Source organism: Heterocephalus glaber, unplaced genomic scaffold, assembly GCF_053883595.1.
Source record: "Heterocephalus glaber isolate CG9 unplaced genomic scaffold, H.glaber_assembly_v1.0 deba00001673, whole genome shotgun sequence".
NCBI classification, from domain to species: domain Eukaryota; kingdom Metazoa; phylum Chordata; class Mammalia; order Rodentia; family Bathyergidae; genus Heterocephalus; species Heterocephalus glaber.
The window spans coordinates 1,457,046-1,467,600 of record NW_028258410.1 but is presented as its reverse complement, the minus strand read 5'-3'; the positions used below and the strand labels follow the sequence as shown (position 1 = coordinate 1,467,600).

The following is a 10,555-nucleotide window of genomic DNA, read 5'->3' as shown; positions in this document are numbered from 1 at the left end:
TCTCGTAAGAAAATTTTATTTATTTGTTTCATGATCTTTCACATCTTTGGGTCCTAAATTCCCAGATCCTTCAATGGACAGCTGTTACTGAAACTGGATATCACTAACCCATGTGTATCTACTATACTTTTCCTCTATATAAATATCTAGGATAAAGTTCAATTTGTAAACTGATGATATTAACAATAATAACAAAACTGTCATTACAATATATTGTAATAAAATATTGCACCATAAAGCCATTACCAAGCCATTACTATTTGCTTAATTATAAGTATTGTGATATCATGATCATTGACTTGATAATTTGGACAATGTTGTTATGCTGGACAAAGGGATAATTCATGTCACAAGCTAGACAAAAAGGACATGGTGTGAGATTTCTTCACACTACTAAAAGTAGCATACAATTTATAATCTATGAATTGTTTCTGGAATTTTTTATTCAGCATTTGTGGACCATGGTTGACCATGGAACTATGGGAAAATGAAAATTATCATACTTGATATCTTTTCTTTGACCTCTTATTTGACTCTTAAAATATTTTATCAAGATACACGTCATGGTCATTCCTGTGGCATAGATGAAGGAAAACTAAAGTTCAAAAATGTTAAATAACCAGCCCAATGACAGAGACAGAGCCAGTGTCAGATTTGCATTCTAGAGGCAAACTTCACTCACCATATTTTTTATTTTATAGAAAGATAGCACTAACATTTGAATGTTTCTTGTTTTCCAGAAAATTGAAAAATTTTCTTTTCAGATTTCAGACTCACACAACATGTTGTTATTTACAAGCAGTTTGTACTCAGAAATCTGCACTACCTCCTAGCATGTAAGCATTGGGTATATTATAGAACAAAGATGCTTCTAATGATCTCAGCACACATGCAATACATCTGACTTTAAAATTATATTGAGTTTTTTGATCCATTAAATAGAAGCAGTCAATTGATTTTAAAACTTAATTTAAACCTATGTGAAATATTACTTTTCCCACAAGATCTCAACCACCTTACAACACTGTCTTATTGTACAGAAAAAACAGAGAAGTAAGAAAAGTTAAATGACTAAATCATAGGACATGTACATACAACTTGAACAAAAGTACTATTCTTATTCCATATCCTCTGATATTTTTATTATATAAAATTGTTTGGGCCTAATATTTGATCATAGTTTGCTTTATAAAGTATTTTGGGTTATATGTCATAAGAAATGGGAATTTATTAGATTAAAAATCTTTAATGAGAAATGCAATTTTTAAAAACACATATGTAAAAATGTTCACAATTAAGGAAAGTATTAAAAATAAAATGAAAATAATATGAATCACAATAATAAATGTTGCTATTACTAGTATACCTAGTTGTATGAATTTGAAATCCTCTTTAAAAATTGCTGTACACACACACACACACACACACACTCAAACACACTCATCACTTCTTGGAATGTGAAACCCTGCTTATCAGGACATCACCTGAAAGAAAACATTGCCAGAGGCAGCCACCAAGCATGGATCTCCTGAAATATGAGCAAAAATTACCTTTCTTTACAACTCAAAAAAAACAAAAGAAAAGAAAAAAGAAAATGGAAAAAACCCAACATTTCTTAATGTAGTTGGATACAGAGTCAATACTCAGTAATCAATAGCCTTCCTGTTTACCAATAACAAATGCACTGAGAGAAATTAGGGAAACAATACTTTTCACAATAGCATCAAAAAAGTGAAATACTTAAGAATTAACCTAATCCCTAAGGGAGCGAAAGACCTCTACAATGAAAACTGTAGCACTCTGAAAAAGGACGATTGAAGAGAAAATGGAAAGACATCCCCTGTTCCTGGATAGGCAGAACCAGTAGAGTCAAAATGCCCATACTTCCAAACTGTTGTACAGATTTAACACAACCTCGGTCAAAATACCAATAACATTCCACAGAACTTGAGAAAGCAGTCTTAAAATTCATATGGAACCAGAAGAGCCAAAGTGCTTCTGGGCAACAAGGGCAACACAAGGGACATCATAATCCCTGATTTCAAGGTATCTACAAAGCTACAGTAATAAAAGCAGCATGATATTGGCAAATAAAAAGACTTGTGGATCAATGAACAAAGTAGAGGATGCAAAAACAACTCCAGGCACACTAATCTATGTTATGTTTGGCAAAGGTGACAAATACTTTTGCTGGAGGAAAGATAGCTTCTTTTATAAATGGTGCTGGGGAAACTGGCTATTCACATGCTAAAGATTGAGCATAAACCTATATCTCTCACTATGCACTAAACTAAAATCAAAATGGATCAAGTATCTGAAGGTTATAATGGAAAGCATTAATATGTTGGAAGACAAAATAGGTAAAACACTTGAAGACATAGGTGTAGACAAAGACCTTCCAAATAGAACCCTAGTACACAAGAAATAATACCACTAATGAACAAATGATGTCACTTCAGATTCTTCTCACCAGAGAAAACCATTAACTGAGTGAACCTACAGAATGGGGAAAAATATTTTGCCAGCTACTCCTCAGACAGAGGGCTAATATCTAGAATACATAAAGAACTAAAAAATATTACAGCCCCCAAATTTTAAGACCCAATTAAAAAAGGGACACCTGAAATGTATAGACACTTATCAGATAAAGAAGTACAAACAACCAATAAATAGATGTGCATTAAAAAAAAGTTCAACATTGCTGGGCATTCAAGGAACACAAATTAAAAAAACACTGAGATTTCATCTCACTCCAGAAAGAATGGATATCATCAAGAAATCAAGCAGTAACAAATGCTGGCGAGACTCCTGAGAGAAAGGAACCCTTCTTCATTGTTGGTAGGAGCGTAAACTGGTGCAACCACTATGGGAAATCAGTGTGGAGAGTCCTCAAAAAATAAAAATAGAAATTCCATTTGACCTAGCTATTCCTCTTGTAGGAATGTTCCCCAAAGAGTTGAAGACATCATACCACAGTGATGCATGCTCATGATTTTAGCCACACAATTCATAATAGCTAAATCTTGGAAGCAGACTACATGTCCTTCAACAAAAGAATGAATAAAGAAAATGTGGCATGTATATACAAGGGAACGTTATTCTGTCATAAAGAAAGATTAACTTGAATCATTTGTAGGATAATGGATGCACCCTGAGACCATAATGTTAAGTGAAATAAATCAGACACACCAGCTTAAATATTGCATGGTCTCTCTTATTGAGGAACTCAACATATATATGTGTGTGTGTGTGTGTGTGTGTGTATATAAATTAAGTGCAAAAGTGAAAGAGATAATAGGAAAAAAGAGCAAAAATCATTACTGTAATTCATCATGGACAAGGTATCTAAAAGTGTCCCTTGGTTTAGTACAAATGTTTTACGTGTTTTATATGTTATTTTGGCCTATTAGTCTGGTTGTTCATTTTTACCTATGATAATTACCTTTAAAGGATTTATAAGATAAATAAATGAATCTGATGCTGGCAAAAAAGGAAGTGGAGGGGAAGGGGAAAAAAAGAATTGAGGTATGTTATATAAATGTATCACTTTCCTACAGTAAACATAGTCATCCTGTACTATAAACATGTATTAAGAAAAATTAAAAAGAAAAAGAAGAGAAAAAGAAAAAAGAAAACAGCTTTAAGAGATAGTTTATATGGTAGATAGAAGATAGAAATAGTCACTCCATATTTGAAAAATTATTTCTCAACTAAACAACTTACCTTAATTACAAAACTTTGTTGTGAATAACTTTAGTATCTTTAAGAAGATGTAATGTATTTCCACAATGTAAATATAGTATAACATACATAGATGTCTCCTGACAGAAACATTCAACCTCTCACCTCACAACTACCATATGTTTTATTGAAGAGGTCACTGCACCCTGTGATGCCACAATATTTAGCAGATATATTGTAACTGCAGAATCACAATGGACCAAACGAATATCAGCTTCCGGATCAGGAGAGTAGGGTTTTATTGCAGGATGCTAAATAGCTCATCTTGTTTCTATGAGCAGTTTACATTGTTCACTTAGAAGGTGTACAAGTTTTGTGATTGTTTCTGTACTTTCATTTTTTTTAGTACATGTTCTCGGTACTTAATGATTACATTCAACATGGCAAGTTGGTACATGCACATAATGCATTTTAATTCTTTTCACATTTTTTTCTCCTCTCTTCCCCTCTTCTATCTCTTTTTCCCCTTCCCATTTGCAAAATATATTACCTCAAATATTGTTACATTTCCTTTTCATTTAGAAAAGGTAAAATTGGAAGAGTTTTGAGAGATTATCTGTAGTAAGTTAGCAATCAAACGCATCTCTAAAGTTTTTCATTTTTTGAACTTAGAAGATGTCTTCCTGGCATGAAGAGATTTTTGGATTGGACTAAGACAGTAGGAGCTCTGCGTTTGAGTGTTTTCTTGCCTTGAGAAATGTTCTTCTGCTGACTAAAGGGCATGACACTGTCCATAAAAACACTGGCAAGTACCCATTATTTTTTTGATTTTTTAAAGGCCATAGACCTCTCAAATATGATACTAATATTTCCACTGATTTCTTGCCAACTGTGATCTGATCCATATTTAATTTTTCCTTCTTTCATTCTCATTTATCCTTTCTCTTTGAAATATGTGTTTCTGTATTTATTGTGGTTTTTCACTCACTTCTTCTTCTGGTATTCTGAAAATAGGTTTTTCCCTTATAGCTCCAAAAATTCTTCTTTTGAAAACTTTCCTCCATGGACAACTATCACAGTTTTGGACTTAAATTTATGGACTCTGTCCTTTCTCCAAGTTATGTTACTCTACGTTATGGGGAGCACAATTAGACAGGTGTGGGGATTAAAAACAATCTATACTTATCATTCAAGTTATTTTAGTAGAGGATGGATGAACAGGTTATATGCCATTATGTGTGAATTTAATTTTTTATTGGTTTGGGTATGTTACATTTTAAAGCACATGTTCATTTTCCAATTGGACTCTCTGCTGCCATTCCAGAGTTGAAAGGAGTTATGGTTGAATCTATATGTCCCCCCAAATCCTCATGCTTACAGGTGGGGGTTTTGGAGGTGGCTGAATTAGGTATGTGAATGTGGATTACAGGCATGAATCTGGGATTAAGGATGTGGATAATGGAACCCTCACCTTGGGTATGGGTGACATGAATCAATAGATTTATAGCCTGGATGGAATTTAAAGGGATAGAAGGAAGCCAGGGTTCCTCCTTCTGCTGCTGCTCCTGCTTGCTGCCTTCTGCCTGCCTGCCATGAACTATTTCTCCTCTGTGTTGCTCCTCTACCATGCTACCTACCCTGCCTTGGATCTAGAAGACTATGGACTAGAACCTCTATAAACTATGAGCTGAAATAAACCTCTTCTCTTTTAACTTTGGGTGTTGGGTATTTTGTTTCACCAATGAGAAAAGTAACTAAGACAAAAGACAAATGTTATCATAGAACAACACTGTTCAAATGTCTAGACAAATCAAATTTATATCATGTTCCCAGTTTTGTTAAACTGTTTGCATGCTGCTCAGAATGACCAAATTCTCCAAGACCAACTCAGAGTTAAGCCCAATTTTCTCTCTCTCTCTTTCTGTCTTTTAATTTAGAATATATATTCAAACAATAATGAATGAATGTGTTATATTTACAAATATTCCTAAATTTATTTGAATTTAGTTTGTTTTTAAAAATAATTTCAAATATTGGTATGTTTCAAAAATTGGTTTCTTTCTGTAGACAACTCCAATGCACCTTACAGTTGGTTACAGCATAAAAGTGTCCTTACACATTAGTTCTCACACAATAATCTAAGAATGAAGACTCTGGCCCAGGATTCAGGAGGCTTGGCTTTTATTTACATTGGTTGATGATGTTCTGACTCCCTGACTTGGTTTTCCACGGTATAAAGAGGTAAATTGATGCCTGTTTTTCCATTTCATAGGTATAGTATTAGATTACATTTGAATGCCTGGAAAATGTATCTTACAGTTGTGAAGACAGTTCAGGAATGTAACTATTTTCAACATCATGCTGTTAATCTAGTTTCAAAATTTGTTATGAGAAAGACTGCTTGAAGAAATACTGTAAACTACTTCTATGAAGTGCTGCTGTTATATGTGTCATAACTAGCACTTAATGTATGCCCTCAAAAAAGATATTTAAAAAGTGTTATAAGAGTGCAGGAGGGGTTGATAAGGAAGCATAGTATAATAAAAATTGAAGAAGTAAGATAGTTGCTCACCTAAATGTTTAATTTATACAATGCTAAATATCCTAACTCCACTAATGAACTAAGTTCATTTGTTATTAAATATCCAAATTCATTAGCAGAGAACTATTTTGTTTTCTTTTTACACAGTGATTGGTCTTTGTGTGAATTTAAGGAAAAAGTTAACAACTAAAGATGAATGGCCTAAAAGTTCCTATCTCACATTCAGTTGAGTGAGTTGAAGTAATTGGGCTGTTGGCAATGTCTGCTTGTAAAATATCCCTGAGGTCTAATTAGCCACAGCTAGGAAAGTTCAGAATTTGCCTACAAGCAAGTTTATGTGGCAGTGGTAAGGCTCCAGAGAAAGGCATCCTCCAATGGTGCCATTTAAAAATCACCAAAGCTGACCAGAGCTGAGCTACTTGACTTAATCTTATAGCTTTCATTTATTTATTGATGAATTAATAGCTGCCCGGAGACCAGGCCATGGAGCTATGTCAGACTATTTAATAGGTGACTTATTTTAAAAGGAAATCACAGTGATTGAATCTCAGGGTTAAATGGACCTTAAAAATCATATCATCACCCCTCATTGCCGTTCACCTAAGCTCCAGTCTTTCTTCACCATGTTGAGCCCTGAGAATGGCAGAATCAATTAGAATTCCCTAAATTTAGAAGTGATATATATTTAAATTAGAATCATACAAAATATTAAAATTTGCATTCTCAAATTTTCTGATTTAATATTACAACAAAAGAATTTTCTATGATATTACAAATTTTAAATACATCTCTGCTACATTTCCATGTATATTATTACATACCATTTTCTATTTTATTATATATTTTACTTCCTAATTTTGGACCTTGCATACAGTTTTTAATTGTTCTCAGTCCTTAAATAATTGCATTGAACATATTTTTACATAATACTTTTTATTTTAGAAAATATTTTCCTTTAGAGTTTATTTCTAGGAAGAGTATTGTGAAGTCAAAGAAAAGAAAATGAGTTTTATTTCTTTGAAGTTATTCCTGAATCACTTGTGTTGTCATATTCTTATTCTATGTATACTGTGGTCTTTTCACATCTGGGTAGGAGTTGTCCCCAGAATGAGGGAATATAATGAAGCTGTTGTACTTTTCTTTTCACATATATATAAGATTTTCATCTTGGGTAAAAAATAAAACTCTGTGTCCATTTAACTCTGAAAAAAAGGAAACATTTTTAACCATTGTTTTTTGCACTTATGTGTTCTCTTTTCATTTCTTTGTAATATTTATGTCCCCATGTTAAGATCACTTCCTCCCCTTCTATTAATAAAGTGATATTCTTTACCCTAGAGTGATGAATGCTATAGGAGAATGGGAGGAGACAGGAGGCTGTATGTAGCAGAAACATAGAGAAATAAGGTGGATCATTCATCTTGTGGATTGATGAATTGCTGCTGTGTGATAATAAAATATTAGATGAGGGATTATTAAGGCATTTAACACAGCCACTTTTATAATTATGTAAAGCAACATACATTGCTACACATAGTAAGTGTCCAATAAATATTTGTTGAATGAGTGAACTTCTAATAAGTACTTGTAATTATTCTGTCTCTCTCTATATATATGTAAGTTGTATCTACTTTACCTTATCAAAGGCTCCCTTTTTGTACTCCACATTATGTTTCTATTTTCATAACTTTGAAAATGAAGGTTTCTTTTACTTAGCCAGTCTCCAAGGATTGAAAAGCCAATATTAGATAATTTTTTAGACCAGTATTGAAACTGTAAATTTACTGAATGAGATTGTGTTAACTTGTTCGTGGAATGTAATTTTGAAGAATAAACAATATTAACTACCAGTGTAATGATCCTGAAAGTCAAATTGCCTAATAACATATTTTGATACTCAACCTATAAAATATGCCCAAACTATTCAACTGAAATGTACCTTTCCTTTTAAGAATTTATTTACATTTCTCATAAAGTAGGTATCTATTGTAGATAGAGTGAGAAGATGAGAAAGTGTGTAATCATGGAGATTTAGGGAGTGTGGGAATTTGTCATTTATTTATCTTCAGGTAGGTGCCACATGCTGAAGACATTATGCCAGACACTATGATAGGCACACTGAGGAAACAGCCATGAATATGATCTGTGTATGGCAGATGCCAGGGAAGCTGTGTCCCCAGTAGTTTAAACATTTTCCTCACCTGCCTGCTTAGAGTGCCTTGCAAGATAGGTCTTGACCATCCTTTTGTTTAAAATTTTAAATCGTAGGTTTAAATGTCAATTCTGGAAGAGGGAATAAGCTCTACTTATATGCTGCACTTTGCAATTTCCACAGTATAGCTTACAGTTATAATTGGTAAGGAGGGATCAGACCCACAGGTCCATGGAATGACATAACAAAGTCACATGGTGTTGGACATGGAGAATCCAGAGCTCATGAACATGCCCCTGTGTCTTCTTGTTAAATTGTCCAGTAACTGATGCTTTATGAGTGTTTTGTAGGTGAAAGAACATTGGGTATCTGACAAGGCAGAGTCATGGGGGAAGTGGGTAATAACAATGAAGCAGCACCAGGGTGAGGGTGCCCAAGTCCTGCTCCACAGTTACAATGACCCCTGTCTCTGTGCTCTGAAATTCAGGCTGTGACCCATGTGCGATTCACTTTGTAGCTCTGTCTTGGGTAGGTAATCCAGGACCTGAGAAGGTGTTACTTCCCGAGGGGCTCACCCCATGCCCCCAGTCATATTACTGAATTTATTTTCTTGGGATTCACACGGAATCCACACCTGCAGAAAATTCTCTTCCTTGTCCTTTTGTTCATCTTCTTACTTACTGTGCTGGCCAGTTTGCTTGTCATTGTCACCATCTCCCTCGCCCCTGCCTGTCTGCTCCCATGCACTTCTTCCTCTCTTACCTGTCCCTCACAGATGCCTCCTACACCACCCCTAAAATGCTTATCAACCTGTTCTACCAGAGGAGGACCATGTCCTTGGGCATCTGTCTGACCCAGCTCTTTGTGGAGCACTTCCTGGGCGGTTAGGAGATCATCCTCCTTACTGTCATGGTCTATGACTGCTATGTGGCCATCTGCAGGCCCCTGCACTACATGACCATCATGCGGCAGGGACTCTGTCGCCTCTTGCTGGTGGTGTCCTGGATTGCTGGGATCCTGCATACCACTGGGCAGATTCTTTTCATGATCCACCTGCCCTTTTGTGGTCCCAATGTCATTGACCACTTCATTTGTGACCTCTTTCCCTTGTTGAAACTGGCCTGCGGGGACACCTACCGGCTGGGAATGGTGGTGGCAGCCAATAGTGGAGCCATGTGCTTGCTCATCCCGTCCATGCTGCTTGTCTCCTACCAGTCATCCTCAGCTCCCTGAAGTCCCATGGCTCTGAAGGGCAGTGCAAAGTCCTCTCCAACTGTGGCTCCCACTTCACCATCGTTGTCCTCTTTTTTGTACCTTGCATCTTCACTTACATGCATCCTATGGCTACCTACCCCATGGACAAGTTGGTGACTGTGTTCTTTGCAATCCTCAGTCCCTTGTTAAATCCCATCATTTACACAGTGAGAAACGCAGAGGTGAATAGTGCCTGAGGAGTTTGTTGAAGAGAATAACTTAGCTCATTCTCAAAGCCCAGAAAATGATGGTGTACGTAAAGAGGGAGGACTACATTTGTGGTAGTGCAAGAGAATTAGCACGTCACATGTTGTTGATAAAAAGAAAAAAAAAAAAGAAACAGCACAATTCCCAGAAACTGTGATTATTGAGGACTTAATGCTGACCAGGTGTTTGTGACAGCTAGTACCTTTGCCACGTGCATTGCCAGGGCTTCAGTGTTCATGGCATAGATTCAGGCTATGAAATGGAAAGAACTATAGCACTTCAGCTTCAAGATGCTAAAATACATTTTATTCTAGAGTCTCACTGTTACTTTACAAAATGCTTCATGTGCATTTTAATGGCTGAACTTGGCTTTTCCAGGGATCCTGATTTCTTCCTCTTTTAAACTTCTTGCTTTCCCAGTGTAAGGACAAACTACAAAGAGACTAGGAACCCTTGGATGAGTGTGTGGGTAGTTGACAGGAGTGAAGAATTGTTGATTTTATTCTTTTATCTTGTATTTGCGGCAAAAGAAATATCTGAAACACAAGAAGAGAGACACCCATAAAAGGAAGAAAGAAACAAGTTCTAACCTAAAAAATAAGCAATTGCTAACCTATCTGTAAAGTGTTTTCTGGCACACAAAAAATAATAAACCAAGAATTTTGAAATCACTCTTAATTTGTTCTTATTTTCTTAAATATCCTCATGTCCACCTCAGT

General features: G+C 35.4%; 1 pseudogene; it reads left to right on the top strand.

The window, feature by feature from the left end:
* Positions 1–3,935: 3,935 nt before the first annotated feature.
* LOC147822068 (olfactory receptor 4C3D-like) lies at positions 3,936–9,826 on the top strand (annotated as a pseudogene).
* The last annotated feature ends 729 nt before the right edge of the window (positions 9,827–10,555 follow it).